Below are 10,010 nucleotides of genomic sequence, written 5' to 3' on the forward strand. Positions count from 1 at the left end.
CTTCGGATCCAGAGCAATTAAGACACAACTTGATGAATGTGGCAGGCTTTCACCCTCCTATCAAAAACACACACATAACAGTCACGCTAGCTAGACTGACCTGATGTCAACAGGAGACGAGACCTCACTTCAGGGCTTTACAGAAGCACCAAGCAATTTGCAAAGCATTGAGCAAAACCCCCAAGATTATCACAGCTTAGGTATGGAAACGCAACACCAAGGTGTGAAAGTTAACGCATCGAACATGGCCCGTAACAGAAAACGGGGACGGCGTAACCTGCCTCTGCACCTTCAGTTCACCAACTCAACTGCATAAGCCGACAACATCCTTCTCAAGAATCGTGCTTTATCAAAGCTATGAGCCAAACTAGTCTGTAGAAAGCACAATCCTATTATTTAAACAAGAAAAAGGTGTGAGGGCACAGAACTCAGGAACCTCCGCCTAATTCATTCCAGGTTTGTCTGGGTTAACGCTTGCCAAGATTACCACCGCCTGGCAACCTCCTGCTCCTCACCACCTAAATCCTCACCTCAAACTGAATCACAGTGACTACGCAGCCCAAAAAAGCAGATCAGCAAAGAAACCCAGAGTTCGGAGGAACTACTTGTTCTGGTTTCCGCGACGTCCAAAAGGTTTGGGCTGCCCTCTGCCTACAGTTCCTATACAAGGAGCATCCATTCCCCAATTGCTACCATAGCCCTGCTCTCAGGGATGTGTCTACCTGCACATCTCCTTCGAAGGCAAAGAGGTGAACAGGACAGAGGATATTATGAAGGAGTCACGCACAGAGCACCACGTACCATGGCACAATGGAAGGGGGAAAAAAAACATTGAACATCCCCTACCGCCAACCTGCAGCATGGGCTCCACCTCAATCCTTCAGTGCATTGAATTTATAAGGGGAAATATAGTTTTTCTTCAGCATGAAGAGCTGGGAATCCCTTCTCACCATGCAATAAGATGTCTGCAGATGCAGCTCCAACAGCAGCAAACCCACTCTACCTGGTATGCTTCAAAACACACGTCCAAGTTGGCCTTAATATACATATTTAAATAAAAGACTATCGAAAAGAGTGGTAGCAAGTAATAGAGTAATGTCTTGGAAGAGAGGAGAAGAGCAAGTTAACTACAGGTCAGTGTATTTCTGAAGATGTGTAAACCAGAGAAAGTTCCATTTGCATAAAGCCCTTAGAGGAATAAAAAAAAAGAAGTGATTACAGACCTCATTTATGGCCATCTAGGAATGGTTCCCAGTGAGCAGAGGGCATCTGAGGTAAGTATGACCTGGCTGCTCCAGCCTGTGTCTGCACATGACTGAATACTGTCAAAAGCTAAACAACTCCGTCTTTTAGCGCTGGGTTTGCTTATTTTCAACGTGCATTTCTGTAATACCTTTTTCGATTCCAAAATATTTCTCACACGGGTGAAGCGCAGTAAATCACGAATAGTGTGACATCGACATCGTACCACGGCGTGTGCTGCTTTTCTGCGTGCATTAATTCCTTAAAGGCTATTAACTTCTTCACAAATAGTGAGATAACTCACTTCCCTGTGCACTGCAGCAGTGAAACCTGCTTTAAGGAGTCAGTCAAACAAACAGAAGGTGGAGCTGAACCATCTTTTTCCGTATTTGGGAGAGTTCCTTCTTTTTTGGCTCTTCGACTCATGTTTGCGTCCTTCTGCCTCCAAACCCCTCTGAGATGAATCTGTCCTCCTCGCCCTCCTTCCAAGGTGAAATTTTATATTCCTTTCTATTCAAACCCTAAAGGAGAGCAGGAAGAAAACGAATTCTTCCATAATGCTGAAGCTGAAACTGAAGCTTAGGGGATGCAGGAGCATCTCTGGTAATTAGTTCATCTTGGTGAAGGAGAGAAAGCCTCGCTGGAAGGAGGACCAGATCCAACCAGATCCTGCCCAGATCAGCTGGCAAGCTGGCTGTGCCCATCAGCCCAGATCAGGACCACAGCAGGATGGCTCAAAGAAGGATCCAGCTGCCTGTTTGCCTACCTCAGCCACAGGACACGGTCACAGGAATAGACAGGACATGTAAGAACTGCAGGGGAGCAGAGACGTGTGTTTGGGCCCACGACATGAGACAGCAGAGTAACCTGCGCTCTTTCACATCTCATTTTGAGCTCACGGCCAACTGCATCTAAACTGCACAGGCACACAACGAAGTTGGGCTCCAGCCAACATTTTAAGTAGAGCGTGCAGAGAGGTATCCCCACCAGGCTTTGACCGGTGAAGTACATCTCCTGCATTATGCAAATCCTACCTTCGGTGTTTCGCAGGAGCAGCGCTGCTTCCAGCGCACCCGGGGCCCTCTGAACTCACAGCAGCTTCGCACCGTGACCCAGTTACCAAATCTGGGCAGGCAGCTTTCAAGAAAGCCCAGGACCACGCAGTTCCAGCATCTTAGCTTACTTTACAAAAATGCACTGAGGGCCTTGAGTTAGGCGTGGTCACCGATTTTTGCTCCTAGCCCATCTCAGAGCAACACCGCATCGAGACAGGCATTTCGTGACTGCTTGTGCTGCTTATCAAGGCTTGGAAACGCTCCTCTGATTCTAAGAACCATAGAAAAAATGGTAACTGGGGGAGAAAATAAAAATCTCTAAAGCCACTTCCACTTTTCTTTCAGTCTGTCAGCGTAATCTAGGCGCACAAAGCTGTAATTCGTCTTTACTAATCAATAGACAGGAGGTTAATTTTGTTCAGGTGAGGGGCTGGAGTTACGACACCCGGCTGCCCAAGCTGCAACCACAACTACGGTTTGATAGGACAAACGGAGCTGCGTATTTCAAAACCAAGCGATGGCAGAAAAGAAACCTCTTCATGCTCTCTCTGTCAAAGACACTGGCTAGACAAAATCCTCTTTATGTTCCAAAGCAAGAACAAGTCCCTTTACAGTTTACACTCGTATAATTTAAGAACTGTGCTGCTCAGAACTTCTGCACCAACTTAAGATGCATTTCATCAAATTCCATTTTAAAGCCTTTATAACAGAAGTTTTGTTCCTCCTCCCCCAAACAAACCAAGACAGTCTCAAACCTATTTGAACCCTAAATGTAATCACTTAGGGGTCGTTTTTATAAGCCAGCAAACCCCAGGGCTGGAGCTACAGGTTACTTGCGGCCACTGGATCAATTCTTCCATTTGATTTATCACTGCTGGGCACCAAAACCAGCTCTATAAATGTCATACACGATGAAAACCCTCCCATTTAAAAAATCAAAGGTAGCACCACAGCGTCTTTAAATCTATTAACTCAGACAAATGTTGTGGCTGTCATCAGGAAATTAGCTACTACAAAAAAGTAATTACTAGTCATGCAGTATGTCAAATTTATTTACCTGTAAACAAATATTCTCCTGAATTAAGCGTTAGTAACTCCCCTTTATAACTGTATTTTGAAACGTACAGCCCTCCCCTGGCACAAACAAAACAAATAAATAAAACAAACAAGAGCAAATCACGGATTTGCTTCTTATCTGCTCGGGATGGTAGGAAAACAAAGCAGAAGGAAAAATAGTTAAATATTTTCCCAAGGGTATAAGGGGCCGGGGGGGGACCCCAATAAGGTGCAATCTGCACTAGCATCAGTACCACGCTGTAAAATATGTAAGGAGTCCCAGCGTGCTCACGTACTCTATTAGAATTGTGTGTTCTGCACAGAAAGAGAAGTAAAAGTCCTAGAAGTCTCCAGGAACATCTCAGCAATGGCAGAATTTCACCTTTGGGGGGGGAAGGGGGAGCAGGATGGGGTGAGGGGGCACCTGCACACAGCACCCTACGGGTCTGCAGGTAGAAAAAGGGGGGAGAAATCAGCTCCTGAAGGGCTGCCCGAGGAGCTGCAGCCACGGGTTGGGGAGGGGATCGCCCCCCCAAAATGTGCAACCCCTCGGTGGGCTGCCACCAAAGATAAGGGCAGCAAACGGGGGCGGGGGGAGCCGGAGGGGAAGGGGGCGGAGGAGATCTCGGCTACTTCATCCGCCAGACTTTCCGAAATAACCCGTGCCCCCCTCATTTCCCCTCTCACCCCCCCCCCCACACCCCCATTTCCCCTCAGGGATGCTCGGGCAGGTCCCGACCCCCTGGGATAGAGAGGGGGGAGCCGGGTGGGAGCCCCCCACACTTCCACCCTCCACCCCCTAGGGGAAGCCAGCAGCTTCCTGCTCTCCCCGAGCCCCCCCCCAAGCCGGCTCCACCTTCCCTAGCCGGGCCGCAGCCCCCTAAAACCACCCCAAAAATAAAAAAAAACCCTCACACACCCCCACACCTCCCCACACACCCCCCTCAGCTCGGCGGCCCCGGGGCTGGGCTGGGCGGCGGAGGGGCGGCGGCAGCCCCCAGCCCGCCCCCGCGGCCTAGGGCGGGGGAGCCGGGGGACAACGGGGGGAGCCCCCCGAGCCTCAGCCCGGCCCCCACGACCCCTGCCCGGCCCCACACGGCTCGGCTCGGCTCGGCCGAGCAGGCCCCGGCGCTTCCTTTCCTTCCCTCCCCACCACCACCTCCTCCTCCTCCCCAAGCCCTTCCCAGCCCGGGGGAGCGGGGCACTTACATGGCTGCAGCCCGGGGAGGAGGTGATGGGAGGGCGGCGGCCAAGGGGAGAGGGGAAGGGAAAAGGGGGGGGAGGGAAAAAAAAGGGGGGGGGGGGGCAGCCGGCCGGGTGCCGAGCTCCAAAGGCCTAACCGGGCTCACGGCAGCCGCCGCCTCCTCCTCCTCACCATCCCCGGGCGGCGGGGCGGCGGCTCCTCCTCCTCCTCCTCCTCCTCCTCCTCCTCCCCCCTTCTCGCAGGCCCACGGGGCTCGCACAGCCGCTCCGGCTGCCTGCCGGCCTCCCTGCCCGCCTGCCTCCCCCGCCGCTCCGCCTCCGGCCGGGAGGAGCAGCCCTGCCTTTCGCCTGCCCCCCCCTCCACACACACACACACACCACACACACCTCAAGGAGCCGCGCTGCAGCCTTCTTCCCCCCTTTTCTTCCCCCCCCCCTTTTCCCCGTTCAGCCCAGCGGGAACAGCCCCGCAGCCTGGGCTGCCCGAAATGCTGATAATTAGTCCCGAAATGCTGATAATTAGTCCCGAAATGCTGATAATTAGCCCCAAAATGCTAAGGCCCGGCGGCCTCGTGGCACCTCGGCCTGTGTGACACACCGCGGGGGGTCGGACATGGATCCCCTCAGGGTCCCCTCCAAGCTCAGCAGTTTTGTCTCACCACAGCGCCAGGGTGACTTTGTGAGGCTTCCCCAAAGACATATAGTGCAAATCCACACATGCACAACGCTCACAGGCTTTCCCTGCACCTATTGAATTCTGATCGATTCAATAATTAAATAAATCTTGGTACTTTTCAATATTTCCATACCCCTTTCCACAGCAGGTGGGTTGCGAGGCACAGAAAGGCCAAGCAAATAGCAGCCAGGGCCATAAATCCGGCTGTTGCCTCTCCGTAGGCCGCCCTGCTCTCAGCATCAACACCCCAAAACGCCCCAAAATGCCCCAAATCGCCAGAGTGACTCAAACTATTGCTTGCGGCAGGGCAGTATTTTGTAAGGCTTTAAGAGCCGCTCTGCTCTGAGAGAAAAAAACAACGTTGCAGAAATGGCTTTGACAGATTTATTATTTCTCTGTGCTTCCAGTATCAAAATTTGCCCTGTTTACTCATTAAGGGATTTTGTTTATTTTCTAATTGATGGTGCCATAAACTCTTAACTGGGCTGTAAGGATGATTTGATTTGTTCGGGAATGTACGATCACTGATGATCGCGTTTCTGTAATTGGAAGCTAGTTAGAATTTAGAAAATGGCACATCTTCCCACAGCGTTGCTCTGTTAACAAAATAAAGGTGCATAAAATGTGTTTACAGCAGTAAAGCTGGGGAATACGACTCTGCATTTACACTGGCAGCAAATCTATTTGATATAATAAGAGGCTTTCCCACTGTGTCATTTGAATGATTATGGGTGTTTACTGAAATTCACATTTTAATTTTTTCTTCTTCCATTTTGATCAGCTAGGGGGTCTGTCCGATCTATCATATCTGCCACGAGTTTTCTGAGTGCCAAATGGATCGCTGGATTTTGCGTACGTCAGTGCCCTAGAGGAGCCAGTGACAAGAAAGAGGAGGAAAGGGTTCGCTCTTCTTCAGGATGGAAGGAGAAAGAAAGAGACTTCCTTACCCGCCAGCAAACAGACCATTTCCTCCTGCCAGAACTGCTTCACCAGTACGGTATTTTCTGTAGCTCTCCTTTAGGGTTAGTAAGACATGTTTCAGCACAGTTTAAAAAATGTAACATTCAGGTAACTTAACAGAAAAAGCAGGCCCCCCAGTACAGGCCTAATTGCCTAGTGTAGGGTCAGATCCGCATCTACCATCAGTGCAAAGATTTGTACTGATGCGAGGGCAGAATGAAATGGCTGCGAGAACTGCCCACACCCTAATAATATGCGAAGATAATGGAAGGAAAAATCTGTAATAAACATTCTGGGATTGCGATCACATTTCTACATATCATGAAGTAAGCTCAGAATATTAAGTGTAGACTAACATGTAGGTGGGTACCAAAGATATCTTTAAAGGGAAATTATTTGTAAGTGTTCAAAGTTTGCAGTTAAGACAACGTGTACATAACTTAAATGGATTATTTTATTTTATTTTTGTTATGAACTAATTTTGAGTCTTCAGCCTGCAATTACATTTAGCAACAGAGTGTAAGTAGTGGACTTCAGGGCTGTAAGACACTTTTGTATAGGCAGGGGGATCTCTGGTAACAGATCTGATTGCAGGAGAGCTTTCTTGTCTTCCTGCCAAACCCTGCTCTGATTGATAAGCTCCCAGGCTGCGTGGTGAGCAAGGTCATTAGAACTTCCCCCCTGCAAACGAAGCAGCAGTTTTAAAAATAAGGTCATATGGTAAACATAGATTTCAGTCCTGAAGAGAAGAAAATAAACCTCTGTTGTTTGCTAAAAAGGAAGTGCAATTAAAAAAAAAATTCAATGCGAACAGATTGTTTAGATTTGCCGACTGTTGATTTACTGTGATGAAAGACAGGCCCAAACTAGAAAGTTTGGATCCTGATCTGGATCCGACATTCCCCAAATCTGAAGGGGAAGTTAGATTCGGAGTCTGGAGTAAGGCTTATCTCTCAAACACAGCAAAGTACAGTGGATAAAAATACCCAGGTAAAGTAGGAAGTGCCCGGTCTGCAGCAAGAGTGACTTTGTAACAACAATGAACAAAAGCAGGCCTTCTTTTCTCTGAGAACAATGAAATCACTCAAGAATTGTTATAAATGCAAACAATGCGAGCTTTATCATTCAGTTATCATCAATGGGATTATAGTCTATAAACCCTAATTTTGAGGGAAGTCCCTAGATTTCCCTGAGCACTTCCTCAAATTTCACATCTATTTACTCTAGTTTAAATGGTTCAGGATGAGGTGCATCACTGTTCCTTGGTGTTGTATTACCCTAAGATACTGAACACAGGGGTTAGTGGCAAAGAATGGTTGATTCCTAAAGCCTGTATCAATACCACAGCAGAAAAACAGGCTCTCCTGTTCCCATCCATTTTTAACAGATATATAGGTAACGTATAATTTGATGTAACTTTTCAAGTTATTTTAAAATGTCTGAATTATGCAGCTTTGGATAAAAAATGTTTTTTATCCAGTCAGGCATAAAAAGAAAGAATAGCACGGGAAGATGAAGTGGAATTATTGAGTTCACCACCAGTAGAACAAGTTCTGCTCTGTAACTGCAAGTAGTAGCAGCACATTTATGGTCCAACAGGGAATTTGTACCTTCCTTTTTAAAAGCTGTACTCAAGGGAGAAGACTATATGAGATCCCATTAGGGTTACAATATTTCAGTCTAGGCATTAAAAGTTTTTAAATGAACAACTCAGGTTTGATCTAAGACAAAAACCCATCTTAATAAGTATGCAAATTGAAAGTGCGTTTTGCAGGGCCAACTGTAATAAACATAAGTGTGCTGCTAAAATTGAACAAATCCAATGTTTGAAGGTGTATTTCTCGACAGCAAAACAATAGCAGGCCATCTAGAAAAAAAAATAATAAATGCAGTCATATTGAAACATCGTGACTTTGCTTTTTAGAAATTCGTCCTGTCAATACAAGACTTCAGTGTTGGCTACACTGGTAACTCGAAGAGCAGCGATCTGAATTATGCCTGTTTGCTAGAACATTTTTGCGAGCTCTTCCCGATGACTTGCTAAAACTCCTTGGAGAGGTCAGACAGGAGACCTACGTTTAGTTTCCAGATTCTTTTTCCCGGTCGCCAGCATGCTAAAGCTGGGCAGCGCTGGGGCGTCAGCACGCTTCCTCCAGCTGGAGCAGGAGGAAGGCACACTTCCCAGTCCTGCAAAGAGCTTTTCTGGCTGAGTCATGAATGGTGTTGTTGACAAACTCCAAAGCCAGAGCCTTACAGTCCTCTTCATCAGGAATAATGATAGCTGTAACACAGGGCAGCAAACATGCTGGGGGGGAATTTGGTATATAAACAGGAACTGAATGGTTTGCATAGAAAATGCACTAGTTATAGAGCATACAAAAATAGCAAAAATATCAGTTGTGTCCCATACACCACCACAGTTGTTTTTGTTGTTGCAGTAGTAACCACAAGTCTCTTTCTGGACCAGGCACCATTAGGCTTTGTAGAGACACATCAAAAGACACAGCTTCTGGTGTTAATGGACTGAAATCTACTTCAAACTGCTGCTTTTCTCCCTTATTAGTAAAATAATATTTTGTGAGTTCTTAGTTCTGGGAAAATACCCGAGAATGCTGAAACTCCAGTAATCTGTGTGAGGAAACATTGCGATCCTAACTGTACTCAGGAAGGAAAACCCTGCGACACTGAAATAGTGAAGTTATACGCACATATTGAAAATAGAAACCCAAAGTAAAAGCTGCTAGGTTCCTGTTACGTTCCCATCTCTCACACTCCCACCGCTGATTATGCTCTTCGCTTAAAATTACACAGTTAAGCACAATATGGGCATATCAACTTGAGGGCAGTCTTAGTGGTTGATTATCCCTGCAGATCCCAACAAGGAAATGTGGAAGGAGCAGCAGTGCAGCTGGGCGTGGGCACAGCAATAAACCATCAGAGCACTGGTCCTGGCTGTGCTGAGCTCCAAGTGGAAGCCATCTCGGAGTCGATCTTTCTCATAATCTTTACAATTTCCCTCAGATCAAGAGCTTTAATGGAGCTGTTAAAGTTTTAGGCATTATGGTGACACAGGCTTCCTAGGTCCTTTAAAATGTATCTAAGTGAGACATTTATGCAGTGAACTGGCAGGTGCATTTTTGTATTATTATTATTTGTATACTAAAGCTAGAAGAGAAGGGATTGCTTTTAATTTCTTCAGCATAATTTTAATGGCATCTGCTTGCACAGAAAAACCTGCTACAGTTTGAATCACCTCATCAAAATTTTATAGTTTGGAAACTTTTAAGGGCAGAAATGGCCATTCCAGTATCATTCTGGGCTGACCTCCCAGCTCCTGCAGCCATAAAATTGCACTTAGTGATGTCTCCATCTGTATTCACACCTCGTGGGTAAAAGAGATGACACTACCATGAACCAAATAAAATCAGAGAAAGAGAGGAAAGGTAAATTCCTATCTTTGGAGCTCTCTTTACTCCAGAGCCATGCTGTGTCTTTGTTTCTGCAGTCAGACACCAGCCGAAAGACAATGGGCTTGTGGAGCAACAACAGGGGGAGGAATTTCTGCTTTATTTATTATACAAGAATCTGTCCTGTGAAAGGAAAGGAAAGCCCCGGTAACACAATACCATGTGGGACAGTGTTGTGTTGGCTGCTTTTGTAGGTGTCCAGTAAGTGCAGATTCTGCTCAGAGCATTTTTGGGTGGGTTGTTTTGTTTTCTTTTTCAGTTTAAGCATCTCTCCCCTCTAGTTCTTTGGTGTCTAACCAGGTTTGACCTCATACTGCTGCTTGTCCTCAACTCGATTACTGAGGTCTTTCC

The 10,010-nt window shown here is 46.9% G+C and overlaps 1 protein-coding gene across 1 annotated transcript in view; it reads right to left on the reverse strand.

Moving 5' to 3' along the window:
• The window catches only part of AKT1 (AKT serine/threonine kinase 1), a 72,325-nt gene extending 67,645 nt beyond the window's left edge, over positions 1–4,680 (reverse strand). The window contains exon 1 of the mRNA XM_084287779.1: positions 4,563–4,680. The gene's annotated coding sequence lies outside the window, so the exon portion shown is untranslated. The remainder of the gene's footprint in view (positions 1–4,562) is intronic.
• Between the last annotated feature and the right edge of the window lie 5,330 nt (positions 4,681–10,010).

This window comes from Netta rufina, assembly GCF_964035555.1.
Source record: "Netta rufina genome assembly, chromosome: 5".
Lineage (NCBI taxonomy): Eukaryota > Metazoa > Chordata > Aves > Anseriformes > Anatidae > Netta > Netta rufina.